We start from the raw sequence: 18,994 nt of genomic DNA, 5'->3' as shown, positions 1-18,994 counted from the left end.
ATTTTATATATATATATTTATAATATATATTTATATGTATATATTATTATATAATATATATTTATATATATAAAATATTTAGAGAGAGAGAGAGAGAGACAGAGTTTCGCTCTGTCGCCCAGGCCAGAGTGCAATGGCACTATCTTGGCTCACTGCAACCTCTGCCTCCCGAGTTCAAGTGATTCTCCTGCCTTAGCCTCCTGAGTAGTTGGGACTACAGGCACCCGCCACCACGCCCGGCTATTTTTTTGTAGTTTTAGTAGAGACGGGGTTTCACTGTGTCAGCCAGGATGGTCTCAATCTCCTGACCTCGTGATCCACCTGCCTTGGCTTCCCAAAGTGCTGGGATTACAGTCGTGAGCCACTGTGCCTGGCCTCTATTAATATATTTTTAAGCTCAGAGATCTTTCTTCAGCCATGTCTAGTCTACTGAATAAGCCCATCAAAGGCATTCTTCATTTCTGTTACAGTGCTTTTGATTCTTAGCACTTCTTTTTGGCTCTTTCTTAAGATTTCCACCTCTCTGCTTACATTTTCCCTCTGTTCTTGCACGCAATCTAGTTTACCTATTTGAGTCCTTTGCAATTAATCACAGTCGTTTAAAATTCCTGGTCTGGTCATTGGAACATCCCTTCCCTGTCTGCTTCTGATGCTAGCTCTGTTTCTTCAAATTGTTCTTTATGTCTTTTAGAATGTCCTGTAATGTTTTTCTTGATAGCTGGACATCATGTACCAGGTAAAAGGAACTGCCATAAATAGGCCTTTAGTAATGTAGTGATTAGGTGTGAGGGGAAGGGAAGCATTCTATAGCCCTGTGATTAGGCCTCAGTCTTTCAGTGAGTCTATGCTTCTGGACTGCGAACTCCACAAGTGTTTATCATTTTTTTCTACCCCTTCTTAAGTGGGACAGGCTGGCCGCATAGGCTAGAATCAGGTTATTTCCCTTCTCCCACATGGAAGGCTAAAGCTAACTGGAGTTGGTTCCTTCCTTTCCCTCAGGTAAGTTAGGCAGTGATGAAACCCCAGTAGGTCAGGCTGTGGTTAACTAGTTCCCCTAAAGGCAGGCCTTGTTAAGAACAGATTAATCTGGCATATTTCAAAATGGTTCCTTTTCCCTCTGCCTGCCAGAAACACAAGGGGATTTTTCTCTGATACTTACCGTGGCCAACCTGGCCGACCTTCCTAGAGGTAAAACTCACAAAAGGAAGGAGGGGTTCCTATGACTAGGTCCCCAGGAATATTTAACCCTCAGACTCATTCACACTGAGCCTCTACTAATATGCCAATTACAGTTCAGGTTTTCCTACCTGGGCACTTGTTCCCACGGCAGGGTCTGTGCATGACTTTTCTGCTCTGGTAAGCGTGATACTCTAATCCTGGGAGCAGCAGTGTGCCCTGCTTCCTTACCTCTCTTATGAATCTAAGGAAAGTCATTGATTTTTTCAGTCGGTTCAGCTTTTTACTTGTCGTTAAAACGGAGTGGCAACTTTCAAGTTCCTCACATGCAGAACTGGAAACTGGAAGTCTCTATACTACAATTTGTAAAAACGTTTTTAGGCACAGTCTAGTCTTTGAATTGGGCCAGGAACATGTTGAAAAACAGTAGAAGTAGAAGTAAGGGGAATCAAGTCAGAGAATTTCACACAAGTTTACTGTCTGGAACACATTCCTACTTAATGTATTTCCTTTACTACTACCAGTTTTTTGCACCAAAGCTCAAAACAACACCCTTTGGGTTAAGGTATGTTGTGTTGTGACTTAGCAATCATTGCCTCGTCTTCCTCTACCTTACTTCTCCTCTTGCAGTTGTTGACTAGGAGAATATATCATAGAAATGACAAGTAAACTCAAACCCCCGCAATAAAGAAGTTTTCTAAAGGGCATTTGTCTTCTCCAGTGACCTCATCCAAGCACCCACAAACAAACATTGAATGCCTTTAAGAACTTTTGGTTGAAATCTGGATTCTGCTCAAGGAATAAGGAGACAGTGAGCTTCCAGTCTTTGTTTCAGGTTCACTTGTTTACGATATTTGCTAAGGTGTACTATTTTGTAGTTTGTGTTTCTTCTTTTGTTTTTTTTTTTTTTGAGACGGAGTCTTGCTCTGTTGCCCAGGCTGGAATGCAGTGGCCAGATCTCAGCTCACTGCAAGCTCCGCCTCTCGGGTTCACACCATTCTCCTGCCTCAGCCTCCCGAGTAGGGGACTACAGGTGCTCGCCACCACATCTGGCTAATTTTTTGTATCTTTTAGTAGAGACGGGGTTTCACCGTGTTAGCCAGGATGGTCTCAATCTCCTGACCTCATGATCCGCCCGTCTCGGCCTCCCAAAGTGCTGGGCATCGTGCCTGGCCTATAGTTTGTGTCTTAATAGCTTTTCTAATTCTTTGAAAATGGCATTTTTTTGAGCCAGGCACAGTGGCTCATGCCTGTAATCCCAGCACTTTGGGAGGGTGAAGCGGGTGGATCACTTGAGTCCAGGAGTTTGAGACCAGTGTGAGCAACACAGCAAGACCCTATCTTGACTAAAAATACAAAAAATTAGCTGGGTGTGGTGGCGTGTACCTGTAATCCCAGTTACTCAGAAGGCTGAGGCATGAGACTTGAATCCAGAAGACAGGTTGCAGTGCATCAAGATTGTCCCACTGCACTCCAGCCTGGATGACAGAACAAGACTATGTCTCAAAAAAAAAAAAAAAAAAGAAAAGAAAAGAAAAAGAAAATGGCATTTTTTCCTCTACGTTTTCATTTTTGTCATTTGATTGTCAAAGAAGAAGAGAGTAAAAATGCCTTCTCCCCACTCCCCATCATCTTTTGCAGAAGACCCATCCCTTTATTTTAAACTTTTAAAGGGGTGACGTCTCTAGCAAACATCATATTTTCAGATTTTTAAAAATCTGAATATTCTAATAGATGAATTTAATTTGTTAAAATTTTGATAGCAAGTAAAATAAGTCTCAGTGTTTTAGAAACACTTATCCTTCAGTAGAATCCAGATAGAAATGAAACTAATCAAAATAATCAAAGAAAAATGAAAATACAATGAAAAGGCAATATCTAATTCACGCAATGACTGCAAAATGAACAAAACTGGAAGAACAGGCCTAACTAAAGTGGTCCAAGGATGACATATAGCAGAATCACTCTGAGAAAGGGTCAAATAGGAACAAAAATTAAGGAGGGAGTTTTGGATTTTACATAAATGTGTAAATTCAATCCTGTGTCACTGGGATACTGTGTTCCTGTTGCCTCTCACATTGACTCTGATCAGGTCATTGTAATCAATTATGCAGCTATTGTGTCCATATTGACTTCTTCTCTATTCCAACTATTTCCATCCATAGAAGAAATCATGGACAATGGGAAGGCAAATGGTCACTTTTTCTCAAGTCAGAGCTGAACACAGTAAATTAGGCAGCCTGTTGCCTAGATTAGTGTACCTGCCTTTACCACTGCTTAAGATAGATGGGCTTGCCAAGACAAGGAGTCAACACATATGGGGAGAACCCGCTCCCGATGGTTACGTGGGTTCTTTTCTATTTCCTAGGTGTCTCAGCTGGTTTGACAAATAAAGGGAAAGAGCACTAGAGAGAGAAATTTAAAGCTGGGTGTCCAGGGGAGACATCACATGTCGGCAGGATCCGTGATGTTCTCCGAGCTGTAAAACCAGCAAGTTTTTATTAGGGGAGGGAGTGCACAAATAGGGTGTGGGTCACAGAGATCACATACTTCACAAGGTAATAAAATATCACAAAGCAAGTGGAGGCAGGGCGAGATCACAGGACCACCGGATGGGGCAAAATTAAAATTGCTAATGAAGTTTCGGGCACGCATTGTCATTGATAACATCTTATCAGGAAACAGGGTTTGAGAGCAGACAACCTGCCTGACCAAAATTTATTAGGTGGGAATGTCCTCGTCCTAATAAACCTGGGAGCATGACAGGAGACTGGGGCTTATTTCATCCCTTTGGCTTTGACCATAAAAGTTGGCATGCCTTAAGGGGGCTATCTATAAACCTACTCTCAGGGCGCATTCTCTTTCTCAGGGATGTTCCTTGCTGAGAAAAAGAATTCAGCGATATTTCTCCTATTTGCTTTTGAAAGAGGAGAAATATGGCTTTGTTCCGTCCAGCTCACTGGCGGCCAGAAGTCTTACCTCTGGTGTTCCCTGAACATTGCTGTTATCCTGTTCTTTTTTCAAGATGCCCAGATTTCATATTGTTCAAACACACATGCTCTACAAACAATTTGTGCAGTTAACACAATCATCACAGGGTCCTGAGGTGACATATATCCTCCTCAGCTTACGAAGAAGATGATGGGATTAAGAGATTAAAGTAAGGACAGGCATAGGAAATCACAAGGGTATTGATTGGGGAAGTGATAAGTGCCCATGAAATCTTGACAATTTATGTTCAGAGACTTCAGTAAAGACAGGCGTAAGAAATTATAAAAGCATTAATTTGGGGAATTAATAAATGTCCATGAAATCTTCACAATTTATGTTCTTCTGCTGCAGCTTCAGCTGGTCCCTCCATTCGGGGTCCCTGACTTCTCACAACAAACACATTTGTTGTGATTACTAATCTTTTAAAAGTTATTCCTGCCCTCATGTTATTTTTCCTATTTTTTCAATTTACCACACCTATTGTTGCTACTCTAACTTTTTTGCCTTTTTGTTTTGGATTCATTTTCTTTTCCATGTTTTTATTCTAAAGGTTTGGAAAACATCCAGCCTATTTCCATACTTCTTACAGTTAACCTTAAATTTTGAAGGAATACCCTTTTTTTTTCTTATCTCACACAGCATTAATAAAGGAATACAATTTCACTGGCCAAAAGTATCTCCATCAGTATCAGTATTTATAGCCTTCCCTGCTGGCTACCATCCACTTTTACTCCAACACATGTTCTACCATCTGAGGGTTCAGTTCTAGATTATTAAATTGTTTGACTTAATGAATCAACTATTACTTGAACTTAACTATTTTGTTTGACTGGCATTCTTCACCACTATTTCCTGTACCCATTTTTTCCTCATCCTTAGATTTCTTTTTTTTACTATTTTATGATTTTTGTTTTTACCTCCTATGTGATAATAGATTTGTTTTGCGGGAACGCAGCCTCTAATCACTATTTAATAGGAGAAAAATGGAGAACTGGATTTACGATGTCTTCAAATCAAAGTCAGTACGAAAGCCTCCCAGATAAGAGCTAAGAGATGAGGACTGTGGGGAAAAAAATAGATGTCTGTGAAACAAGAAGCTCAGGAACACTGGGAATCAACTGCTTTTTCTACTCAGAGGATGTGTCCTTGGCAATACTGGCTTTTGGTTAAGAATCAAGAGTCCTAGCACTTATACTTATTGGGAAAAATAAAAAGAAACAAGAAAGGCTGGGCACGGTGGCTCATGCCTATAATCCCAGCACTTTGGGAGGCTGAGGCAGGTGGATCACCTGAGGTCAGAAGTTCAAGACCAGCCTGGCCAACATGGTGAAACCCCATCTCTACTAAAAATACACACATTTGCTGGTTGTGGTGGTATGCACCTATAATCCCAGCTACTCAGGAGGCTGAAGCACAAGAATTGCTCGAACCCGGGAGGCGGAGATTGCAGTCAGCCAAGATTATGCCACTGCACTCCCGCCTGGGTGACAGAGTAAAACTCTGTCTCAAAAAAAAAAAAAAAAAAAAAAAAAAAAGAATCAAGAGAACTTAGTATTTGCTTACACTAATAGAAACACATGGATTAAGTTATTTCTGAATGGTCACCTCAGCCCTAAATATATAAAAGGACAAAAGCTTAGCAAGACTTGAGTTTTCCCACATCCACAGGACCTTGTTCTGGCTGGATATCATCTCCAGCAGTTATACATCCCATTAAGAACCTAAGAGCCATGGAAAGATGCACTGAACAGATGCTGTTTTGGATCTGCTCTGTGTAACCAACTCATTTGTGATAACATTTATATCCTTAGTTAGTTAAATCATAAATTTTAAAAAATCTTTGCTCAGACAAGGAAGGGAAGGAACATTTTCTACAATCCACAATTCACCTGAAATACCTCACGTGGGAAACCTTAAGGCCTTGCACATCTTTATTTTACCCTCCCACCTAAATGTTACTTTGGGTAGGTATAGTATTCTAATTGGTTACAAAATCATTTTCTTTTCTATCTTTGAAAGTGTTGTTTCATTGCCTGCGAAGATTGTGCTACAATAAAAGATGTGATTATTGCTTTGTAGACAACCTCTTTTTTTTCTGTCTGAAAGCTTTTGGAATTTTCTCATTATCCTTTGTCTTCTCAAATTTCACCAGAATGTATTTAGGTATAGGCCTTTTATAATTTATTCTACTTCCAGCTGATGGATTGTTTCAATCTGAGGCCTTTTGTCATTTCCAGCTCTGGGAAACTTTTGACTCCTTTATTTCCTCCCTTCATTTTTCTCTAACTGAAATTCCTATTAGACAGATATTAAATTCCTGAAGCTATATTCCATGTACCCTTTTTTCTCACTATTTCTATTTCCTTGGTCTTTTCTCTATGTGCTTAAAGACTTTCACAGCTTACTCTGGCAGCTAATTTGATCTTTGTACCATTCTGATATTTAGCTCAGATGTTGAGTTCTTCATCTTAATAATTATATTTTTAATATTCAAGATCTCTGCTTCATAGTCAAGGATGTTCCATTGTCAAATCTATGAGAATGTGTTTGCTTTAAAAATGGTTCTCTGCTTGCTATGTTAACTCTGATTTCTCAGTATTAGTTTTATAACTTGAGTTTGGTACTTCTTTTTTCATGGTGTTGATTTTCCTCAAGTATTTGGTGAAACTTGGTAGTCTGATCACATTTTTTTTTTTTTTTTTTTTTTTTTTTGAGATGAAGTATCGCTGTGTCACCCAGGCTGGAGTGCAGTAGCACGATCTCAGCTCACTCCAACCTCCACCTCCCAGGTCTAGTGATTCCCCTGCCTCAGCCTTCAAGTAGCTGGGATTATAGGCACCTGCCACTACAACCCGATAATTTTTGTACTTTTAGTAGAGACAGGGTTTCACCATGTTGGCCAGGCTGGTCTCGCACTCCTGACTTCAAGTGATCCACCCACCTCGGCCTCCCAAAGTGTTGGGATTACAGGCGTGAGCCACTGCGCACAGCCTGACAACTTTTTTTTAATTAAAAGGGTTTTTTTTGTAGAGATGGGGTCTCCCTATGTTGCCCAAGCTGGTCTCAAACTCCTGGGCTCAAGTGATCTTCCCTCCTCAGACTCCCAAAGTGTTGGGATTATAGTCATGAGCCACTGCACCCAGCCCTGAGCACTTCTGTATTTGAGAATTTCTATCCTTCTGTTTATTTTTACTGTGACCTGATTCTGGTAAATATAGGAGGAGGGGCAGGACATGTGGCACCTATTGTAGTTGTAAAGGCTTCCCATTTTTTTCTAGAGGACATTAGCAACTACCTGGAAAAAAATCCCAGGCCCTTTAGCCCCCAGTATCCACATTTACAACTTTAGTCAATAAGCCAATGCCAGTGAATTGAATTATATGTAAATTATATCTCGATAAAGTTATTTTTTAAGCCAATGCCACAAACTGAGATGGGGGAGGGTTTAACATGCTAAGTAGCTAAGTATAGTTCCCTTAACAATCCCGCTGAAGATTATCCCAGGCCCCTTTTCCATTCCTTGTATATGTTGAAACTGAGCCTGGAATTCCCCACATCTAAAACACCCATCTACTGTGACTACTGAGCTATGTTTTTCTCCAGATTTGTTTGGAGGTGGAACATATGTGCCACCTTCTTGATCTAATCTCTCCACCTACAATAAATTAAAATAAAACCTAAACTACAATATGGATAAGTCTCACATACATAACATTGAGCAAAGGAAGTCAGAGGTAATAGTACATTCTATATTATATATTTACTTTAAAGTTCAAACAGGCAAAACTAATCTATGCTGTTAGAAGTCATGATTGGGATTATCTTTAGGTGGCTAATGAATAGAAGAGGGCATAAGAAAGTCTTTTTGGATCTTGGTAATGTTCTGTTTCTTGCTCTGGGAGCTGGTTGCATGGGTATACTAACTTTGTGAAATTCATTCAGCCATACACTTATAACTTGTATACCTGTGTTATACTTCAACTAAAAAGGTTTTTGTGTGTGCAGGTTTCTCTTATTTCAGACAAAACAGACTTTAAACCAACAGGATCAAAAAGGACAAAGAAAGGCATTACATAGGCCGGGCGTGGTGGCTCACGCCTGTAATCCCAGCACTCTGGGAGGCCAAGGCGGGTGGATCACGAGGTCAGGAGATCGAGATCATCCTGACTAACACAGTGAAACCCCGTCTCTACTAAAAATACAAAAAAAAAATTAGCCAGGCATGGTGGCGGGCGCCTGTAGTCCCAGCTACTCGGGAGGCTGTGGCAGGAGAATGGCATGAACCCGGGAAGCGGAGCTTGCAGTGAGCCAAGATCACGCCACTGCACTCCAGCCTGGGCAACAGAGCGAGACTCCATCTCAAAAAAAAAAAAAAAAGAAAGAAAAAGAAAGGCATTACATAGTGATATAAAGTATTCAATTCAACAAGAAGACCTAACTATCCTAAATATATGTGAACCCAACACTGGAGCACCCAGATTCAAAAAACAAGTTCTTAAGAGACCTACAAAGAGTCTTAGATAACCACATAACAGTGGGAGACTTCGATATTTCACTGATAGGATTAAACAAATCTTCAAGGCAGAAAACTAACAAAGATGTTTGGGACCTAAACTCAACACTTGACCAAACGGACCTAACAGAAATCCCCAGAACACTCCACCCAACAACAACAGTATATGCATTCTTCCCAGAGGCACATGGCACATACTCCAAACCTAACCACACAATCAGAGATAAAGCAATTCTCAACAAATTTTTTTTTTTTTTTGAGACAGAGGCTCACTCTGTCGCCCAGGCTGGAGTGCAGTGGCGCGATCTTGGCTCACTGCAAGCTCCGCCTCCTGGGTTCACGCCATTCTCCTGCCTCAGCCTCCCGAGTAGTTGGGACTACAGGTGCCCACCACCTCGCCTGGCTAATTTTTTGCATTTTTAGTAGAGACGGGGTTTCACCATGTTAGCCAGGATGGTCTCGATCTCCTGACCTCGTGATCCGCCCGCCTCAGCCTCCCAAAGTGCTGGGATTACAGGTGTGAGCCACCGTGCCCGGCCAACAAATTTTTTAAAAAACAAAATCTTAACAATTACACTCTCGAGCTACAGCACAATAAAAATAGAAATCAGTATCAAGAGCTCTCAAAAATCCTATAATTACATGAAAATTAAACCATCTTCTCCTGGACGACTTTTGGGTAAACAATGAAATTAAGGCAGAAATTAAGAAATTCCTTGAAACTGATGAAAACAAAGATACAACATACTATAATATTTGGGATATAGCTAAAGCAGTGTTAAGAAGAAAGTTTATAGTGCTAAACACCCACATCAAAAAATTAGAAAGAGCTCATATTAACAACCCAACATCACGCCACACCCTGGTAATTTTTGTATTTTTAGTAGAGACGAAGTTTCACCATGTTGACCAGGCTGGTCTCGAACTCCTAACATCAAGTGATCCACCCGCCTTGGCCTCTCAAAGTGCTGGGATTACAGGCATGAACCACCACACCCAGCCAGTGCCTCTTTCTTGGTTGTAGAAGAGGCCAAATGCAACAACTTACCCTTCACCTTACAAGGCATATCTTGACAGGCCCCACACCACTGGACCCCTAAAAATTTTACTGAGGTAGAAGTTTCCTGAATTTTAGTTGAATTTATTGTCTGGAACACATATGTCTCACCAATAAGTCCAGTGTGTTTACTACTTCTTGCTCACTGGATCCAATCAGCAGAATGTCATCAATGTAATGGACCAGTGTGATATCTTGTAGAAGCAAAAAGCAGTCAAGTTCTCTCCGAATAAGATTATGACACAAAGCTGGAGAGTTGATATATCCCTGAGGTAGTGAAGGCAAATTGCTTCTGGTGGGCCTTATGGACAGGAATGGAGAAAAAGGCATTTGCCAAGTCAACGGCTGTACGCCAGGTACCAGGAGACATGTTAATTTGCTCAAGCAATGAAACCACATCTGATACAGAGCTGCAATTGGAGTCACCACTTGGTTAAACTTACAATAATCCACTGTCATTCTCCAAGATCCATCTGTCTTCTGCACAGGCCAAATAGGAGAGTTGAATGGGGATGTGAAGGGAATCACCACCTCTGCATCTTTCAAATCCTTGATGGTGGCACTAATTTCCACAATCCCTCCAGCGATGCAATATTGTTTTTTATTTACTATTTTCCTAGGTAGAGAAAGCTCTCATGGTTTCTATTTGGCCCTTACCACCATAATGGCCCTTATCCTACCAGTCAGGGAACCAATGTGAGGGTACTGCGAGCTGCTAGGTATGTTAATGCCAATTATGCATTCTGGCACTGGGGAAATGACAGGATGAGTCCAGGGACCCACTGGACCCACCGTAAGTTTGACCTGATCTAATACTCCATTAATTACCTGACCTCTGTAAGTCCCTACTTTAACTGGAGGACCACAGTGATGTTTTGAGTCCCCTGGAATCAACATCAGCTCAGAGCCAGTGTCCAGTAATCCCCAAAATGTCTGATCATTTCCCTTTCCCCAGTGTATAGTTACCCTGGTAAAAGGCTGGATGTCTCCGTGGGGAAGGATGGGAGAAAGATTAACGGCAGAAATTGTCGGTAGTATAGTGGGGTCCTTCCTCAAGGAGACCCGGCCTCCCCTTCATTCAAGGGGTTCTGAGTCTGTAAAGTGGCTCAAGTCATGATTCTCTCTTTTTATAATTCAAGTTAGTCTTTCGTCCATTCAACCTGGAAGTTTTCTGCTTATACAAGTTATGTAGGAATGCAGTAGGCCTCCTACAATTTCACTTCTAGGAACAATGTAATTAGCCAATGCCAGAGCTCTACACAAGTCAGACTATTCTAATTGCTGCTTTGCCTCTGCTGTCCATTATGGTAGCTACGCAGACCTTGGCTTTGATGGTTGAATGCTGTCACTTGGTCCCTGCCACCTTGGGATCCAATTATTCCCATTTTATTTAAATTCTATCTTTGAGTGACTGCAGTTCCCACTGTTAGATCTGACATACAGAGAAGAGCAATTACAGGGCTTTTCAAAGATGCAGGTGCTGCCCTCATAAATCTATTTTGCAAAGCATTGGTCAAGGGTGTACCTTCTGGACCCTCCCAGCCAGGATGAGTAGGTCTAAAGTGACTAATCCTCTCCATCATCCCAATCTCCCTAAGCCTTTGGATCCCTTCCTCTACATCAGACCAAGGGAGATCAGGCATTTCCGGCTCACTCACAGTGGCCCATCTTTTAATCCATATTTCAGCTAACCAAGCAAATAAACCATTAGAACCTTTTTTAACTACCCAAGCTACAACATTAAATGCAGAAACCCTACTTAGTGGGCCCAAATCAATAAATTCAGCCTGATCCAACTCTATGTTCCTTCCACCATTATCCCACACCCTTAATTTCCATTCCCATGCCTGTTCTCCAGATTTTTGCTTATATAAATTAGAAAACTCAAGTAGTTCCTTTGAGTGTATTGCACCTCTTCATGGGTCACACTCTCAACCTCACCTCTAGGGACCTGCTGGGACTTTAGTTATAGTTCTAGAAGCAAACAGGGGTGTTGGGGGTGGCTCCTAAGGAGAATCAACATCTTGCCTGGCAGCTGACTCAGGGGAGGCCATCACTGTTGCCTCAGGCAGCCGTGCAAGGTTTATCTCCTCAGACAAAGGTGGAAAGGCTGATGGCAGCATGGGGTCGGAAAGGGGATGTTGCCACTACTGGGAATGGGGAAGCTGTTTCTTCTGGCAAAAAAAGGTTCATCAGAATTTACAAGCTTACTGTCCCCAGTTTCATCAGGGTCCTCCCACATGTCCCCATTCCAAGTTGCAGGGTCCCATTCTTTTCCAATCAATGACCTCACTTTAACAGTAGACACCTGGCGAGGCTGTGCATCCGCCTTTCACTGCAGGTCAGTCACGCACGTGGTAAGAGCTTATGTCTGTTTTTCTACAATTTCAGCTCTTTCTCTACAGGAGATAAGACTCTCATTCAGGGCAATCTTAGAAGATTTGAGGCTCAGGATCTGCTTCTGAAGCTGGCAGTTAGAATCCCTGAGTTCATCATTTTCTTTCATCACTTTGTCCAGTGAACTTAGGAGCAACCAACCAACTTAATTATGCTCCTTGGTCCTCCACATATAGTTAAAGGTATTATAGAGTCACTAAACTCCTTGCCTCTCAGGGGCATCAAATACATTTACTTTGCATAACTCTCTAAACAGTTCATGCCAACGAGTATCAGTGTTCTCCATACTATTAGAAATAGCATCCTTACCATTATGGAGTCTAATCATATTAAGCAACCAACTCCAGAAACCCTAAAACCAATGAAAAACTCCATCGTTAATATTCTGTTCCTCTAGAACCACTCCTGGTACCAAAATCTGTATTTGTCAGGGTTCTCCAGAGGGACAGATCTAACAGGATTTTATACATATATATATGGAATTTTATTAAGTAGTATCAACTCACACAATCACAAGGTCCCACAATAGGCCGTCTGCAAGCTGAGGAGCAAGGAAGCCAGTCCGAGTCCCAAAACTGAAGAACTTGGAGTCTGATGTTCGAGGGCAGGAAGCATCCAGCACGGGAGAAAGATTTAGGCTGGGAGGCTAAACCAGTCTAGTCTTTTCATGTTTTTCTGCCTGCTTTATGTTCTGGCCACACTGGCAGCTGATTAGATGGTGCCCAACCAGATTGAGGGTGGGTCTGTCTTTCCCAGCCCACTGACTGAAATGTTAATCTCCTTTGGCAACACCCTCACAGACACACCCAGGACCAATACTTTGCATCCTTCAATCCAATAACCTTGACACCCATTATTGACCATCACAATGCCCACCAGTGGTGGACTGGATAAAGAAAATGTGGTACATATACACCATGGAATACTATGCAGCCATGAAAACAAAGGAGATCATGTCCTTTGCACCAACATGGATAGAGCTGGAGGCCACTATCCTATGTGAATTAACACAGGTCCTAAGTGAATTAATGCAGGAGGAGAAAACTAAATATCACATGTTCTCTAAGTCGGAGCGAAACACTGGGTACACACAGAAACAAAGGAACAAGACACATTGGGGCCTACTTCAGTTTGAAGGGTGGGAGGAGGGTGAGAATCGAAAAACTTCCTGTTGAGTACTATGCTTATTACCTGGGTGACAAAATAATCTGTACACCCAAACCTCATGACATACAATTTACCCATGTTAACGAATCTGCATATGTACCCCCAAACCTAAAATAAAAGTCAGAGAAAACATTTTTTAACCAGAACTTAAGATTATTTCAAATTCTCCATTCACCTTATATGAAGAAAGCTATTCATTTGCTTTAACCATAGCTTTAAAAACAGATTACTAGGCCAGATGTGGCAAAAAAATTAAATATTTCAAAACCTGAAAAATCAGATCATATAGTGGGTTTGCACTTCTGGTTGGCAGAATGGGTCAGTAAAGCCAGTTATTTCTGCTGATCAACTAGACAAGTAGAACAAAATACACAAACATCTCCTTGAAGGTACTGAAGAACTGCAAAACACTGAAGACTTACCAGGCCAGGCACTGGTGAAATACAGAGACCAAGACAGCCCTGCATTCGGCAATTCTGGAAGAAGTGACTAAAAAGTGCTTTTGACAGTCTCTTGTGGGTAAGTAAACAGAGATTGCAGCCCAGAGTCTAAAGCGATCTGGATTGGGAGAGGAATCAGGTGAATGGGTGAACCCATGTCAATTTGGGTTAAGACCTCAAAGGGCTGCAACCTACAAGAATGAAATAGAAGTGGCTGGGAACAGTGGCTCACGCCTATAATTCTAGCACTTTGGGAGGCCAAGGCAGGTGGATCACCTGAGGTCAGGAGTTTGAGACCAGCCTGGCCAACGAAACTCTGTCTCTACTAAAAATACAAAAATTAGCCAGGCGTGGTGGCAGGTGCATGTAATCCCAGCTACTTGGGAGGCCGAGGCAGGAGAATAGCTTGAACCTGGGAGGCAGAGGTTGCAGTGAGCCTAGATCAGGAGATGGACAGGTTATCCAACAGACACATTTAATCTGAGAGTTGAGAGAGCAATAGGAGTAAAAATTATCCAAGCCAAAGTAGAAATTGGAGAAGGAGAAAAGCGTTTTAGAGACACTAGCTACCTATGTAAAGGCTGGAGGCAATCTGAAAAACTGGTGCACTGATAGGATAGGGGTATGAAAATATGAGTAGTTGACTATAACAAGAGCATAGTTAGCAAGACAGTTAAGAGTTGTTAAGAGATGAAGCTGAACCTGGATGGAAAGAGGTGGTCAATGTAAGAGAAGTTCAAAATGTAAAATTATTAAGACTGTAAAATTAGACCAGGCACCGTGGCTCACACCTGTAATCCCAGTATTTTGGGAGGCCAAGGCGGGTGGATCACTTGAGGTCAGGAGTTCAAGACCACCCTGGCCAACATGGTGAAACCCCATCTCTACTAAAAATACAAAAAACTGACTGGGTGTGGTGGCTCACGCCTGTAATCCCAGCAGTTTGAGAGGCCAAGGCGGGCCGATCACGAGGTCAAGAGTTCGAGACCAACCTGGCCAACATGGTGAAACCCCGTCTCTATTAAAAATACAAAAACTAGCTGGGTGTGGTGGCAGGAACCTATAATCCCAGCTACTTGGGAGGCTGAGGCAGGAGAGTCCGCTTGAGATCAGAAGACGGAGGTTGTGGTGAGTGAGCTGATTATGTGCCACTGCACTCCAGCCTGGGCTCCATCTCGGGGGTAAAAAAAAAAAAACTAGCCAGGTATGGTGGCAGGCACCTGTAATCCCAGCTACTCAGGAGGCTGAGGCAGGAGAATTGCTTGAACCCAGGAGAAGGAGGTTGCAGTGAGTCGAGATCACGTCATTGCACTCCAGCCTGGGTGAAAAGAACGAAACTCCATCAAGAAAAAAAAAAAAGACTGTAAAATTAGAGCTACAGTAGAGACAAAGATGGCTTCCCTGTCTATCTCTGGTGGCTGAAATGACCATACTAGCTCAACTTTTGAGATTCAAGCCAAACATGATCTAATTCTCATTGTATTTACTTTCATAAAGTACTTGGGTTGTCTTACCAAAACCAGATCCTAACCCTTTCCTGCTGAAAACCCTTTTCCTGTATAGACTGAATATCTCTTATTCAAAATGCTTAGGGCTGGGTGCAGTATCTCATGCCTGTAATCCCAGCACTTTGGGAGATCAAGGCAGGAGGATTACTTGAGCCCAGGAGATCAACACCAGTCTGGGCAACATAGCAAGATCCCGTCTCTAAAAAAAAAAAAAAAAAAGTTTTTTAATTTGTTGATCATGGTGGCACATGCCTGTGGTTCCAGCTATTCAAGGGACTAAGGTGAGAGGATCACTTGAGAACAGGATGTCAAGGGTGCAGTAAGCCACGATAACACCACTACATTCCAGCCTGGGTGACAGAATAAGATCCTATCTCAAAAAAAGAAAAAAATGCTTGGGACCAGAAGTGTTTCAGATTTTGAATTTTGTTGGATTTTGAAATATGTGCATTATACTTACCACTTGAGCATCCCCAAGCTAAAAATCCAAAATCAGAAATGCTCCAACGAGCTCAACATCCAAAATCAGAAATGCTCCAATGAGCATTTCCTTTGAGCATCGTGTCAGCACTCATTAAGTTTCAGATCTTGGAGCATTTTGGATTTCAGATTTTCAAATTAGAGATACTCAACTTGTAGTTATAATAAAACCTTAAATGTCCATAAAACACAGCCTGTAAGGATTTGGCTCTCACCTGCCCATCATCATCTTCTCGTATCACTTTCCTTCTCACTCAAAACCCTTAAACACTGCTTTCTTCAATTCTACAAAATGTTACAGATATTGGCCTCCTCAGGGTGTTATATATGATGTTCTTTCTCCCTAAAATTTTCGGTTTTTCCCCCCACTCGTCATCTATTTATCTTTCAGGTTAACTTAAATATCATGTTAGCAAACATAACTTCTATGACTCTCTCCTCCCCCAATTTAAGTTAGGACCCATGGTTATTTTCCATACCCTATTTATGATTACGTATTTAAGGCTACATGTCTGTCTATCTCCTCTTCTAGAGCAAGTTAGGGCACTGACTTTGTCTTTTTGGTTCCTCAGTATATATCCAGTTCCTAGCAGTGTACAGTCATGTACAGTAAGTGCCCAAACATGATCAAATATTGAATGAATCACTCAATGCACAAGAAGGAGAGCAGGTTTGAGGAGAGAAAAGTTTCAGGTTTGGATTTTTAAATCCGAAGTGTCTATACAATATCCAAGAGGAAATGTTAAGCAAATACACATAATTAACTGGATTTCAGGAGAAAGATATGGGACAGGGTGATTGATATGAGGGTAAACAAGTATATGGTAACTGAAGTTATTCACACGAATTAGAATATAAAGAAAGAATACATTTTACAACAGAAAAAAAAGAAAGGCTAAGACTAAGAAAGAACTATCAAATTCACAGCAGGGAAATAAGAAGCAGCCAAACCACAGTGTGTGATACTATGGCAAAGGTGATTTCAAACAGAGTTAAAAAGTGTTGAATATGCTGGGCACAGTGGCTCATGCCTGTAGTCCAAAGCTTTGGGAAGCCAAGGTGGGAAAATCACTTGAGCCCAGGAGTTTGAGGCTTCAGTGAGCTATGATTGTGCCACTGCACTCCAGCCTGGGCGACACAGTGAGACACTATCTCAAAAAATAAAAATAAAAATAAAAATAAAATAGTTCACATACTACAAAAAGATAAGGTTCAATAAGTAAAAGGAAAAATAGCAGGGTCCTATGGAGAAGAAAGAAGTAGAAATCTCAGTGATGTCAAGGTGTGGTGGGAACCGTGGAATAAGGAAGCTCAGCTGATTGAAGGCTGACATCACGCATAACATTAGAGATGTGACTCCCCCAACTCTTGAACCTACCAAAGTATCATATTGTATGTCTGTGTTTATGCATGTGTGCATAAACTATAAATAGGTTCCATTTAAAACAGCACTTGATTTATAAGTGTTCTGAGCACATTTAAGGTAGGGTAGGCTAAGCTATGATATTCAGGTTAGGTAGATTAAATGCATTTTCAATTTACAGGACTTTCACTTTACAATGGGTTTATGAGGAGGTAACCTCATTGTTAAGTCCAAGAGCATCTGTATATTAAATAAGATGTTTTTAAAAAGAAACATACATAAAATAAGTTATAGACTGAGAGGCTGACAAAAATGTTATGACCAGAGGCCCACAGGAACTTAACTCTGAATTTCCCCTAGTTCAGTATTCATTAATACAGTGTTCACAGTGCCTTTATAGAACAAAACTACTCCAAACAAGAACAAACTGTACCTTGAATGTGACACCTTTATGAGTGTAAAATTAACAAGACAGGGCAACAGAGTTCATTCATCAAAATAAGTTACCATTTTCCAACATACAGTATTATTGCATAAGAGTACTCAGTAACTTGAGTGTCAAACAGTTCAGAACACTAAGTGCTAAAGTTCTATGGAAAAGATTCCTATAGCTCAATATTCTTCCCCAGCTAGGAGGGTAAAGCTGTCTTTTGCCATAATTTGGAGCACATGAAGGCAGGCATCAGAAGTCGAAATACAAAGCCACCAGAGTTAGAGAAGGAAAAAGTAAGTTCAAAATTGGCAGCAAAAGCAAGGTCTCACTGAATACAAGAAATCAGAAGATTGAGCCTGTGTCCCAATGGGAGTTCACGTAAAGGGCCTAGGAGCAGGTTTGCAACCAGTGAACAGCGAAGGTAGATCTTAAGAAACTGCTAAGATTTTGATTAGCCACTGTGCTCACACCTTTACATTTCAGAGGTATCACCAACCTTTTTCATGCTCTCACTCTGAAAAATTATTTTATCCAATTGTGATGGTTAATTTTGCGTCAATTTGGCTAGGCCGCAGCTCCCAGGTATCTGGTCAAATACTATTTAGGTGTTTCTGTGAAGATTGTAAGAGATTAACATTTAAATCTGTAGGCCTTGAGTAAAGAAGATAGTACTTCAAAGTGTAGGTGGACCTCATCCAATCAGTCAGAGGCTTTAAAGACTGGCTTTAGCAAAAAGGGAATTCTGACGGAAGACTGTCCTCAGACTGGGACTCCAACTCCTTCCTGTGTCTTCCTGCCTACCAGCCTGTCCTGCAGATTTCTGACCTGCCAGCTTCCACAACCATGAGCCAATTCCTTAAAATAAACCAATCTCTCTCTCTCCATATATAAATGTGTATATATACACATCCTATTTTTTGTTTCTATGGAGAACATCGACTAATACATCAATATAAATTTTGAGATAGAGATGTAAAAATACTAAAGTAACAAAACATTAGCCCTCTAAGACCTGTAAGCTAAACAAGGAAGGAGTCTATTTGGGGTATACTGACCTCACACAATAACTGGCACATCACAGGAATTCAGTATTTGTTGAATGAATGAATATTAGCAACCTTGTATATCCTCAAACAATAACTTCTATTTATTGACTATTGTTTCAGGTACTATGTTGAGAGGTACTTTATCTTTCTTTCTTCAATGTTTTATTCCCACAACATCCCTTCAAGACAGCAATTTTAAGTCCCCATTACAGAGATAAGAAAACCAAGGCTCAGAGTTGAACTATGTTGCCCATGATAACAGCATAATCAACAGCTAAGACAGTTCAAAGATGTGTATGATTCTTCAAACCTCACAGAAGACTAAGAGAACATAAAATAGGAGATGTACCGACTCTTCACCTTCTGAAGTGTAGTCATTTAAAGAGGCAAAGATAAGAAATGGTTGTACTTCTTACAGCAAAT

The sequence above is a fragment of the Macaca fascicularis genome, chromosome 7 (assembly GCF_037993035.2).
Source record: "Macaca fascicularis isolate 582-1 chromosome 7, T2T-MFA8v1.1".
Taxonomy (NCBI): Eukaryota; Metazoa; Chordata; class Mammalia; order Primates; family Cercopithecidae; genus Macaca; species Macaca fascicularis.
Note: the sequence above shows the minus strand (reverse complement) of the source record.